This window comes from Camelus ferus, chromosome 26 (genome assembly GCF_009834535.1).
Source record: "Camelus ferus isolate YT-003-E chromosome 26, BCGSAC_Cfer_1.0, whole genome shotgun sequence".
NCBI lineage: Eukaryota > Metazoa > Chordata > Mammalia > Artiodactyla > Camelidae > Camelus > Camelus ferus.
This window is the reverse complement of record NC_045721.1, coordinates 11,460,987-11,474,822: the sequence shown is the minus strand read 5'-3', so window position 1 is coordinate 11,474,822 and position 13,836 is coordinate 11,460,987. Positions and strand designations below refer to the sequence as shown.

General features: G+C 37.5%; 1 long non-coding RNA gene across 1 annotated transcript in view; it reads left to right on the top strand.

Annotated features, from left to right (window-relative positions):
- Window positions 1-13,836, top strand: part of LOC116659962 — a 168,014-nt gene that overhangs the window by 102,445 nt on the left and 51,733 nt on the right. The window contains exon 5 of the long non-coding RNA XR_004315308.1: window positions 6,898-7,008. This is a non-coding gene — a long non-coding RNA (uncharacterized LOC116659962). The remainder of the gene's footprint in view (window positions 1-6,897; window positions 7,009-13,836) is intronic.

Genomic DNA, 13,836 nt, shown 5'->3' with positions numbered 1-13,836 from the left:
TCTGCCCAATTTTTTAGAGTTTTGAGTTGTCCTTTTTTAATTGAACTGTACGGTTTCTAGTCTAAAATGAGTCCTTTGACAGATATGTGTATTGCAAATGTCTTCTCCCAGTCCTTGGCGTGCCTTTTCACTCTTTTACTGGTGTCTTTTTGTTGAAGTTTTTGACTTTAATAGAATTTAGATTGGTCAGTCTTTTCTTTTGTGGTTAGTGCATTCTGTGTCCTTTTAAAGAAGTATTTGCCTCTTCAAGAGAAAAAAATTCTAATGAAATGAAGATAAAAATTTTGACATTTCTGATAGAATCCTCAAACTTGCCTGAATTAACATTTAGATTCCCACTCAAGAGTGATACTCTTGTATACTGTTATAGAACATTCCATTGGTAGATAAATTCCCCCAAAGCAACACCAAGATATAAACATGAGAGGGTTCCATTTTAAACCAAATAGGCAAGGAGTTTTAACTTTAGAGGAGTAGTTACTCAGAGCTATTATATAGTAAGTAAATCTAATATACATAAATATATATTAAAGAAATAAATATTTTTGCTCTACCATGCTTCAAAAATTCAATAATATGAAAAAATTCTGAAAAAAAAGGAGCATGAGATGAGGAAATCAATTCACTTGAAAGCACTGGAGCAAAACAAAATCTTGGTCCTTCCTCCCCCTCTATTCCTCATTTGGAACACTCCTCTTTCCCCTTGAGCTACTTTTTAGCGCTGCTCCAACACACACACACACACACACACACACACACACACACACACTCTCTCTCTCTCTCTCTCTCTCTCTCTTTAGTCCCAAGGAAAGAACACAACTGGGATATTTTGGCTTCTGAAACCTGCTCTAACTTGACAGTCCACAAACATAACAGATGGTCTATAATAACTGAACTATTATTGTTGACTGTTTCTTCAGTAGTTAATTACACACTCATTTCTTAAAATCTAAAACACATAGAGAGTCATTATTCCCACCAAAGGAATAAACTCATATTTTTACATTCTGTTAAGTCATATTATCATACAATTTTAGATAGACAGATAGATAAATAATAGATTTCAAGTAATTAGGCATATTTAAATAATTACCATTTGCTATATTGAATATAATTTTCTAATTTTCAAGTCTCTGAAAAGCTTATAAACATCAGGGTCTTAGGTAGTAGTAGCATGCCTTTATTCTTGATACCCTGAAATTCAGAGTAATCTTTCTCTATGGATTCTTTAAATAAACTCTAAATGGGAGTTTATTAACTTATCTACGAAACGTTTCTCTCTCTAGCAAGGTTCCAACTAGAAATAAAGAAAGAGACACACCAAGAGTTCATATGCCTTATGAGGGTCAGAGCAAATCACTGAAATATTTGAAACTGTATTTTAGAACTTGGCAGAGAGACCTTCCCTAATGTTCAGACTAATACTAATGTTAAGTCTTAATACTAAGACTCTGTGTTTTTTGAGTATGCTCTTTTCCCAAGTTGTCATGATTATTTTGAGAAAGAAAGCCTCAGTGCAAGAATATTGTGTCCTTAGTTTTCTTCGTTTGCTCATTCATTTTTACTGCCTCGTTTAAAAAAAGTTTTGCTCATGTGTGAAGAATAAATGCATCAAAGGATTACATATGCTTTGACAGAGGGAGTACGGGGAGCAGTAGTCCTCAGATGAAGAAGGTCAGTCCCGCATGGAGTGGGGAGGGATGTAGGAAGGTTTCATGGAGCCATAGAACAATGGCTTGTTGACGAGTAGGTTCTCCACTTGTCCTGTATGCTCTTCCTCTGTTTTCTTCTACGTTCTCTTCACTGCTGTTCTGTTTTCCAAAAATGTTTTCGAAGATGTCTTATCACTGGTGCAGCCATTGCAGGTGGAATCTGGAAGATTCCTTCTGTAGTCGCAGTCCTGCCAAATTCACTTCTGCCACTGGGCTCCATGTCAACAGATCACTCACCAATAACAAACAAAGGACATAAGAGGTGGCTTAGGGCAGGTGCCTGCAAGATCACAGATCAGAGAGATGCCTTGTAGTTGTAGGAAGACTCTGGAAGCCTGACTTGGGTAGCAGAGGTGCAGAAAATTTGATCGTCTTGTTTAGCTTTGAAATCCTAATGAAGGTTGGGTTTTCACTTACCCATTCTGTGTTGGACCGTTCCTTCCTGTGCTTACGTACATCTCATCCTATTCTACTTGGAGCAGGACTGAAGTTCAAATAGCTCGGAGCCTAATAATCCCATATTTCAAACAATTAGATTCCCCAGGGGTTTTAGTTCAGTAATTAGGACGGACGTGAACCAGTTCTTCCTCCTCAGGTCCTCTTCACAGCAATGCTTTGGTTTCTGGGAAGCAGAGCTAGACTCCCCGATGTTCTTTGTCCTACTAGACTTTTTCCAAAACTTCACAACTGATTGTTGAACAACATCCTCAGCAGAGGACTTCTGATAATTAATTTATGTCTTTTTCACAAAAGAAAAATGAAATGCAGAGATAACAATCTGAGCTAAGAAATTATGTATTATTCATCCAACTGAAAAAACTCTTTGTTATTGCTAACATAATGGGCTAGACTTTTCAATCCTGCCAAGTTACTTTTCTTTTTAATTCTTTCCCAAAGGGTTATGCTTACTTCTTTTTCACTTTGTTATCAGACACATTTTCTACTTCAAGACTGGTTTCTCAGCAAGTTTACATTTGGAAGATGTTTTTATTAAATGGAAAGAATTTAGAATTTTTTTTTTTTTAAGTTTAAGCCTTTCAGTCTGAGGGAAGGAGAGGTGAAGGGAGTGGAAAAGGGAGAGAGAGTTTGTGTGTGTGTGTTATCTTGAGAGAAGCAGAGATCTAGAATGGGGGGAAAAGGAGACCTTTTCAAGAAAATTGAAATAGTTATGATAGGCCTTTTTCTAGTGGGTGTTGAAAAAGTACAGATCTTATGGTCTGGCGTTGACTAGATCTGGTATAGCAAGCTTTCTGACTATTCCTTCTTAATCTCTTTATGGACTCCTAATATTTTTTCCCTCTTAAACTCTGGCATTTTCTAGGCTTATGTCCTAGAAGTTTCTTTTCTTCTTTTTATGTTCTTCCTGGAAAATTTCACCCACTTCTTTAGCTTCATCTGCTTCCCATGTCTCCAGATCTCTACCTTGAGCCCCAAGCTCCTTCTTAATCTCGTGAGCCTCATAGTCCAGTGCTTCTGGGAGTCCAGGACACAGATTGTAAAGTTTCATGAATGTGGTCAAGAGTCATCTGGTTTAAGATCTTGAAAAAGAAATGTTGTGTTCTAGCCATGGAGTCCCTGATGAAGCAGATGGTACAGAAATGAAAATCTACAAACCTAAAAGATGAACAAATTGTCTAATAGTGAAACAGTATAAAGGTGGATAATACTTACTAATTAGTTTCTGTAATTGAAAGTGGTAAAGTTAACTTGAGCTAATTATTTCTGCTTTCTCTAATTCAGTTAACTGCCTACCAATCTGAATGAGGGTGGTTTTTATTTCCACACTTTCTTTTTAAAATGAATTTTACAATTATTTTTGTAAAACTTGAAACATTGTACCTAAAGGCCTGTGAGAAATAATTAAATAAGGACACTGTGTTCCATCATCAAAATGACATACCCAGTACAAATTAAAAGATTGCTTCCTGTCCAAACCTTTAATAGAATGAAACTCAAAAAGAATTTTATCTGGTAAAATTCAAGTCATCAAAAAAAGTTCAATAAAGAATATTCTCTATAGCAAATAGTGCTGTTATTTTACTGTTATTTCAGTTGATTTTTATCCATTTTGAATGTCGGTTCCAGCAACCTCAGGTATGTTTAGATATTGACAATCCCAACAACATAGGGAAGTATAAAATTTCAGGGAGATTACAATTAGTTATAAAGGATCTTAACCCTTATCTCCCAATAAGGTTTGTCACCATAACATCTTCCCATTTCAATCTCTAATTCCTTACATGATCACTACCCCAATATCCATTAGTCAAAGAAAAACAAACAAAGCTTAAATATCAGCTTCAAAAGATTCAACAGACATTTTGACAGACATTGAGTATAGAACTCTATTGTAATTCATAAACTAAAAATGAATTGAGGTGAGTTTCCAAAACTGTTTTAAATGGACACAAAAAACACCATCTCCAAATCCAGTTGGTTTTGCTAATGGTTCCAAAGATTACTGATGAACATAATTCTCTGAGATAGTGTTCCTCCATCACAGAACTGTCTTTCCAGGAATAGTAAAGCAACCGAAGAACCTGCTCAGCCTTTCTAACCAAAAATATATAGAGGATCTTCCGAAATACCTCTTGGCCCATCTGACTCACATATCCCTGAGAGATCTTTAAGTGAGACTTGAATCTAGTGCCTGGTGACTACACTCTAATTGGACTTGAGGTTTCTCTTCAGGGCTCAGTCATTTCATATAGTTTGAGTAAACTGTGACTGCACAGATGGTATCACGTGAGAAAGGTTATCTGGGAAAGTAGACAACTGAGAAAGAGAAGAAACAAGCATCTGTAGTTCTGTCAGAACAATAGCAAGACAAAAACCAAATCTAGCTTGGAGTCACATGCTGGAGAACAATTTTGAGTGAAGAAGAAAAGGTGGCATAGCAGAAATGATTCACTAGTTCTCAGCATCTGTGCACTGCTCATCAGGACTCCCCTCCCTCTCCTCTCTGCTGTGTAAGTAAACAGGAGGAGGGGGCCCACGCGAATTGAGGCCTGCAGAGTACTTTATCATTTGGGCCATTAGCCAAAGTAAGAACAGCACTAGGGAATGGCTGCAAGCCACACGTGAAAACCTTGCAATTCAACCAGACCAGGAAAGGGCTGTTCTTTTCCCTTCAGAATATCCGTGACTGAGTAGAAGGTAGAATATGAAAAGAGGCAAATATGTGCAGATTCATTTCATAAAGCCCTCCAGGAAAAACCAGCATGCTGACCAAATTGAGGACCCCCATTGAAGAGCTTGCCAATCGCAGTTTTCAAAGAATAAAGTCTACAAATAGAATATGCATTTAAGAATAGAAATAGGAAATTAAATTAGGTTAAATAAAAATACACTTGAAGATAAAATAAACTTCATATGATACTTTAAGGAGATAAAATACGAAAAAACTGGATAGAAAGGAAGTTTTTGTCTATGAGAATAACAAAATATCTTAAAAAAATATACTCCTGACATAGTAACCTTATTATTCTAGGGTCTTGTGATGAAACCACTTAAAATTATATCTGTTTGGCTTTTCCAGCTAAATGCTTGTCTTTTTTTTAAAGGTATTTATTTTTACTGAAGTATAATTGACTTACAGTATTATACTAGTTGCAGGTGTACAGCGTAGTAATTTGATATTTTTATAGACCCTACCAAAAAATTGTTAGAATTAATAAATGAATTCAGTAAAGTTGCAGAGTATAAGATTAATATGCAGAAATCTGTTGCATTTCTGTACACTAATAATGAACGATCACAAAGAGAAATCAAGAAAATAATCCCATTTACAATTGAATCAAAAAGAATAAAATGTCTAGGAAAAAAATTAATGAAGGAGGTAAAAGACCTGTACTCTGAATTCTGTATTCTGTATTCTGAACTCTGTATTCTGAATACTCTAATAAGACATTGATGAAGGAAATTGAAGTCTGTACAAGTAAATGGAAAAATATCCTATGTTCATAGATTGGATGAATTAATACTGTTAAAATGTCCATACTATGCAAAGCAATCTACAGATTTAATGCAATCTCTATCAAAATGCCCAGGACATTTTTTCCACAGACCTAGAACAAATAATTATATAATTTATATGGAACCACAAAAGATCCTGATTAGCCACAGCTATTTTGAGAAAAAAGAACAGAGTTGGAGGTATCATGCTCCGTGGCTTCAGATTATACTACAAAGCAATAGTAATCAAAGCAGTACGGTACTGGCACCAAAACAGACACATAAATCAATGGAACAGTATAGACAGCCCAGAAATAAATCCACACACATATAATCGACATATCTACGACAAAGGAGGCAAGAAGGTACAAATGGAGAAAAGACATTCTCTTCAATAAGTGGTGTTGGGAAAACTGGACATGTAAAAGAATGAAACTAGACCATTTTCTCAGACCATATACAAAAATAAACTCAGAATGGATTAAAGACCTAAATTAAGACCTAAAACCATAAAACTCCTGGAAGAAACCATAGGCAGTACGCTCTTTGACATTGGTCTTAGTAATATTTTTTTAGGGCTAAATGCTTCTTTAAGAAAATTCCTCTCCAAAATTAAAGATCCAAAGCAATTTGCAAAGTGGCTGTTAACAATCATTGAAACATCATTAATTCTTTTGAAAAGTCTTTGATCACAAGAGATATCAAAACTCAGTAGGACTGGTTGAGAAAAGATTGCTTCTCAGACAGAAAAGGGAACATTAAACAGAGAGGCGAGAACGAGCTGCCGATCTGAATGTGCCCAGCTGGCCCCACGCTCCTGAGTGGTGATGCCCTGGTCACCACTGACCTCTCCATCTGTGAAGTGCTCCCATTTTACCTGTTGGGACAAGATAGTCTCTTGATTTTCTCCTCTTCTCCCCACAATCTCCAATGTGTAGGTTCTTGCATTTTGGCCCAATATGAAAGTGCTTCCTCTTTTATTTACTTCTCTTATGGAACTGCCTGGGAAACACACAGCCTTCTCTTGGGTAATCAAATCCATGAGTATTTTTATGTTCTGCAATATTCATCTCAGCATCTATAGTGTTTTAATCTATGCCTAAATAATGCCCCCAAATATTCTTAATGGCGGAATTATGATTTTGATCTGAACATGCTTTGAACATTGTCTTCCCAATGGCTGATTCATCCAAGATGGCTGAAACAATTGTTCTTTTGTGTTTCCTTTTAGGGTAGCTTTCAACGACTTACTTTCTAAATGAATGGTGTGTAGAAGTGATTGGCAGGTGTGAGAGACATCACCATGGCAACTCTTCATAAGGGAAATTGGCTGCTGAGCAAGGTAAGGTTTGTTTTATGAGCTTAGTAACCTCTAGGCTGTCCTTTCAGGTTCTGGAAGTTCCTCAGGGTTTCAGAGGAAGAATAATGAATCAAACATTTTATTAGTTCAAAAAGCCTCACCCAGAATATGTATTCATCACTTCAGTTTGTTCTTTGGCTGCCACACAGTTTAGCACAATCAAAAAATCTTTTTTTCTGTCAGTGACATTTGCCGAGAATTCTGACCATACACGACCTCAGTCCAGTGTTGGTTCCAGCCAACACAAACCGAGTTGAACACTGAAAGGGTTACACCCCCTCTTCAATTCCTTCTCCCTAGGACCAGCGACATAATTCCAGGGGCTCAGTGCAAAATAAAAATGGAAACATTTGTTGGAAGTTATTAAGAATTTCAAAACAGCTACAGCACAGCATTAGAACCAAGCCATGTGCCTTCGGCACAGCCGGGTCTCTTGGTTTCCTCGGCCTCTCCTTCCTTCGTGGAGGCTGCCGGTTCTGTCTCTCCTGTTCATTTGCAAGAAGGTGAAAATAGTTCGAATAGTTCCCCAAGCAGCCGAGTCTTACTGAGTCCTCGTTATTCCAAGTGAGAGAAAAGAAAAAGCCCCTCTCCACGTGCAGATTTGGTGATGAAAACAAACTCCATTTCTGAGGACTGGCTACACAAAACTACTAATTAGCCTGAAAGAGACAGGGAACATTATAGTGAAAAGAGCCCTGCCCTGGCAGGGATGAGACTGAATAGCCTGTTGGGCTTATTTCATTTTTTTAATTTCTAGAACTCGGTGAAAATGTGTATCTATACTTAGCAGTTACCAAATCTGCGCTCTGATTGTTTGAATAATGGGAGAAACGTGTCTTATCATTTAGAGCAAGCCATTGTCTTTTTCCTTCAAGCATGTTAACATTAATAAGACAAAAATGGAAAGCACTTTAAAAAAATTTGAGAACAAGTCTTATCATAACACTGTGGTGTGGGTACAAGAGAGGCATGTGTGGTCAAGGGATTTACTTCTCTGATGGAGGATAACTCAGTATTGCCCTCGGTGTGCCCCGCACATGACTGGTGTTCCATGGTAAAAGGACTCCATGCTCAGATAAGACTGGGAAATGCTACTCTAGAGAGCCATACGAAAGTCTCTTCAATGTCCTGCAGTTTAAAAAGGAAACAAAAACACAAATAAAATCTATAACACATTTGCTCTTTGTTAATAACCCAATTTTGCCCAAACACATTTAATCACAGAACGCTCTCTTTGTCATAACTATTAAAAGCCTGGTGCTGAGCAAGCCCACTTAGGGAAACGTTGATTTAATGAACCCATGGAGGTCTTAGGTCTTTTTGTGTCTTGAGCACCTTCTAGGTCCCAGCCACTGTTTTATGCCACTGACCCGCCTTGACTCAAATAGAAAAACCAGCCCCCAGAGGTGGTTATCACAATCCTAATTTTCTATACAGGGTGAATACGTTAAGCAGCTTTAAGTGGTGTAAGGTTTTGAGCCAGTGTCTGACTCTAGAGCCCAAGATCCCGTCCTCTACAGCACTCAGGATTTACTCACAGTGGAAACAAAACAATGCGAATATTTATAAAACCTTATGAATGCATGCTCTCAGTTCTGAAGGTTGAGTCCTTCATAAGATACATGGAATTTTCTTGACAGATTTTTCACAAATGAAATCATGAATCTGCCTTCTCCTGTGGCTTGCCATCTGTCATGAAGCCCAAGAGAAAAATCTTTCTCTTTACAGCAAAGCTAGGCTGAACAATTGTGCCCAGTAACTAAAAGGCAGAAGGCAGAATACCTTTTCGGAGAATCACAGTTGATGCACCGGTCTGCATTCTGTTAAATTGAAACTAACTCTGAGAATGCCCTGCATCTCACTAGGTTCATTCTAGAGTAAATGTGTTAGGAGCTTAGCCTTTTAAAGAAATTTATAAAAGTTTATGAGCCAGCTAGCAGAGGCAGCTGGATCAAAATCAAAGTGGACTTTGAGGTTTGCATTAATTTCTGCTCAGATCCTGATTTACTCTTTATTCTTAAAGCTGAAAATGAAATTTGCTGTTGGGCATTTGTTTTTCACTCCATCTGAAATAATTCAGTGTTTCAGACTTCCTAGTTTCTCCAGATTTTCAGGAAAAATTAATCTGTAATTGGTGAATCATTGCACATATTAATATTAAAGGAAGTATTCTATAAATAAAGTCAATCTGGAGTAGAGGCTGCATAGAGCAGACACTTGTGAAAGCACACAGAGAGGAAGAGGAACCCGTGGTAAGAAGGTAGACTAAAGAGATTGCTTAGACCAGATTACAGGGAGAGAAGACCCACTCGAAGAAAGCTCAATTCGTGTCACCATCTGAGGGATAAGTCGGGATTAATTTAAGACACCAGGTGGATTGGCTGTAAAGCGATCATGTGAAAACACTGACATAGAGCTGGGAAGCAGTAGACCCAAGAGTACAGGGGTAACCTCTTCTCCTTGCAGCCAGGGGGCCTGGTCCCCATATCAGAGAGCAGTGTTCCCTCCCCAGAGTGGGTGGGTGTCAAGGTAAGCATAGGAGTCTCCCATGCAGGACTGCTCCCGAGAGACCACAGTACCATGAGGGCACCACACCAGAGGCAACAGCAAGGGGTCAAGGTGGAGGGTACAAAGGCCAGAGAAGCACATTCTAGAACAAATAGGAGAAGGACCTTTGACAGCTCTCGGAAAGAGGTGAGGGAATTCTTGAGGGTGTCTGATGTCTAGCCATCAGTCAGTGAGATGATACAGGAAGTGTAACTACGCTGTGGCGGCAGGCTGGAAGATGGAATGCTGTGTAATGGCCTAGTTTAGGTTGTGCTGGGGGTTTTTTTGTGTATCCCTAGCCCCTACTTCCCCTGTAACAAAATCCTCTCCACTTGAACATGGGTGTGGGCACATGACCCCATCTTGGCCAATCCCAGTGTGTCATGCCCACGGGTCACTGTGATTGGTACACATCTGAGCACACAGGCAAGACCAGAGCCATTAGAATATACCCGTGAACTTGTTGGAGTCTTCAGGTGCACATACTGAAGCATTTATGGATGAAATGATTTGAAATCTGAAATTTGAATCCAAATAATCAAAGTAATTTAAGAAGGGTGAGGGTAGATGAAAGAAAACCATGTATGTAGAAGCAGGATGATTGGTACATTGGTTGTTGTCACCCCCTGTTTTCTCTCTATGTCTATGAATGTTCAGATTTTTTCATAATTATAAAAGAAAATGAATTCCTGAGATTTTTATCCACTGAAGCTGAAGGAGAGAGGTTCTGTTTCTTAGATCATATACGCAGAACTGCCTGCAGCCATCTTGTCTACCGCTGGAGACAGCCCATCTTAGTAAGTGCGGACATCATCCTGCAGGGGAAACCGAGGCCCAAGGATGGAGAGTGGGAGAGGGTGCTGACTCTTGTGGTGGTTTTGCAGGATTTTGTTCATTCACATGCAGAGCTGATCACAAAGCTGATCACAAATGATCCCTTTGCATAAAATGCACATTTGTTCATGTCAAGAAATGTATGTATCTATGCATAGAATACAACACTGGAGGAGATGTGTATATACAACTTAATATATTGTATATATACACACGTATATAAAATATTGTATTTAAATCTTTAGTCCATCTGGATTTCATTTTAGAGCATGATGCGAAGCATGTAACTTTTTTTGTCCCAAAATAACTATCTCATCACCATGTATTGACTAATTCACAATAATTATACCACATTATATTGTCACTTACAATACTTCCTCCCCAGTTTGATGTGCCACTTTAATCAAATCCCCAGTACTTAGGTTTATATAATCCATTATGTTCTTTTGATCTGCATGTCTTGGCACATGCATGACACTGACTGTGTAAATTCTTTTACTATATAGTATGATGCAAAACCCCGAAGTTCAAGTTCCCTCTTATAAAAGTTACTCTCATTCTTCAGTATTTTTTTTAAATGTTTGGGGTTTTGGGGAGAGTGATTAGGTTTCATTTATTGATTTATTCTTTTTTAATGGAGATACTAGGGCTTGGCTTAGCCTGCACTCTACCACTGAGCTATATTTTCCCCCCACATTCTTCCATACTGTAAATGTCTTCCTGCTGTTTTATTCTTTCAGGTAAAATTAAGATTTTAAAAATCCTACTGATATTTTAATAAACTTTTTGAAAATTACATAGTTTATATATTGGCTTAGGTGAGAGAATTCAAAAGGCATGGTACTTCTGATTTTCTTTTTGAAAAAAATTATCATGATTTTTAAAAGTTCCAAATTCTTCATTTGATGTTTCTACTAGATATTTTTGTACAGGTTTCCTCATTTCTGATAGCATAGATAATGCAGATTTGTTCCGCCAATATAAATTTATTTGAATGGTATTTACCTCTGATTATTTCTAATGTATGTTTGAGTTTCTGACGAATTTTATCAAAACCATATTTTTCATTTGCATCACTGCTATATTCCAAGAGCATATATTGGAAATTAAGCTCCCCCTGCTGGTGGATTTAACACCTTGTAAAGGATCTTACAGACTTTGAAAATCCAGTTCTGTTTTATAGCATCTTGGACCTAAGAGATTTGAAGTGTTTGCTAGCTCCTCCGTTACTTGGTCTATGTGGATGTTGATGCGAAATTTAGAAAACCACGTAGGTTAATTCTGAAATGTACAAACCAGGAACTAAGAAAGAGGAGCAATCATATTTTTTCAGAGGATCTTTTTCATTGAAAAAAAATGTTTTTTAAAAAGACTTTTGGAGAGGAGGTTTGAGAAAATGTAAAAGAAAATGTTTGAGAAAAATTTCCCCCTCAAAAAATTTAGTTTGTGTATAAATTTAGTTTGTATGGTCTTTTTTATTGTTTGTTTTAATTGGAAACTGAGCTTGGTAGGTTTTAGAAAAGCATTTAGCAAAGTTTTGCTTCGGGGCTTTGAGCTGCTATTTTTGTGGTTTATTTTATTTGAAAACTTTGCTTATTTGTTTAGAAACTGAGGCTAGAGAACTTTAAACAAAATCAAGTTTCTAAAAAGGCTCTCTGGGTTTTTTTTTTTTTTTCCTACTTTAGGTCCAGAAATGTGGTGGAAAATTTCTATAATGAAACATTTTTTACTTTTGGTCTTTGCCTATTTTTAATTGGAAACTGAGGCTGGAGGATTTTAACATGATATTTTACAGCCATGTCTGAATTTTACAGTAGAATCTTTCCTATTCTTCTTTTTCTTTATATCAGAAAATTTTTGTTTTCTTAGCTTTTGTCAGTTACTTTGTTTTGTATTGGAAATGGTAGTAGGGGAGCTTGAAACATCATCACATATTGGAAGACTCTTAAAAGCCACTTAAAAACTGTACAGCAAACTGTGGGGTGCATATTTATACTAATTTTGTTTTGCTTTAAAGCAGAAGCTTTTGATTGCATGTTGTGTACTTATACCATACGGTATTTCAGTGTGAGTGGTAGTTAAATTCATTCATTCTTTATTTATATTTACTGAGTTCTCCTCATTGGTGCTGGGCGCTCCCCTGGGCTTTGAGGTATAGTCAGTGAACAGAACCAAGCCCCTGACCTTGTAATGTTTGATTCAATGGGTGCTTGGTTGGATATTCTCTTTGGGAGTAGGGTCAGGATTTCTGGCTGAGCAGTAGATTAAGGGATGAAGGGTTTCAGCTGGAGCTGGAGTTGGTGGGAGGTTGGTTGTAGAGTTGTATGTATCTATAATTTTTGTTTACAGGACCTCTACACACAGCTATTGTGTAATGCGGTCCTTTTGCTCATGGACTTTTTTGGATAGGCTCCAAGCTGGAACCTTGTTGGACTAACATTTCCACAAGGATCCCCATTTTCAGTGAGGTAATCATATAGATAATTTAAAATCCAAAGCACAGCCTGCTTTTTGAAGAATGACAAAAAAATATAATCTAAAACCGTCTATTTCTCTATCGGGGAGCCCCTCCATAAAGGTTTGGCTGCATTTATATAATATCTTTTTCAGATTCTTTTCCATTATAGGTTGTTATAAGATATTGAATTTAGTTCCCTGTGCCATACAGTAGGTCTTTGTTGTTTATTTGCTTTATATATAGTAGTATGTATGTATCTGTTAATCCCAAATTCCTAGTTTATCCCCTCCTTCCCCTTTGGTAACCATAAGATTGTTTTCTGTCTGTGAGTCTGTTTCTGTTTTGTAAGTAAGTTCATTTATACCATATTTTAAAATTCCACTTGTAAGTGATCCCATATGATATTTGTCTTTCTGTCTGACTTTCTTCACCTAGTATGAGAGTCTCTAGGTCCATCCATGTTACTGGAAATGGCATTTTCATTCTTTTTTATGGCTGAGTAATAGCCATATATATCCATATACACACACACACACACACGTACACACATATACATATACACCACATTTTCTCTATCCATTCATCTGTTGATGAACATGTGGGTTGCTTCTATATCTTAGCTGTTGTAAGTAGTGCTGATTTGAACATTGGGGTGCATGTATCTTTTCAAATTAGAGTTTTCTCTGGATATATGCCCAGCAGTGGTCTTGCTAGATCATAGGGTAACTCTATTTTTAGTTTTTACAAGGAACCTCCAGACTGTTCTCCATAATGGCTATACCAAGTTACATCCCACCAGCAGTGTAGGAGTGTTCTTTCTTCTCGGAGGGTCTTTCTGGTGTGTCTGTAGGGAGTGAGAGTGGGTAGTGAGGTTATATTCTCCTGCCGCCTCTCCGCAGATTCGTCCTCCTGGGTTGATTCTCAAGCACACCCCACCCAGCCATCCACTTGTGTGCTTATCCTCTTTCTGC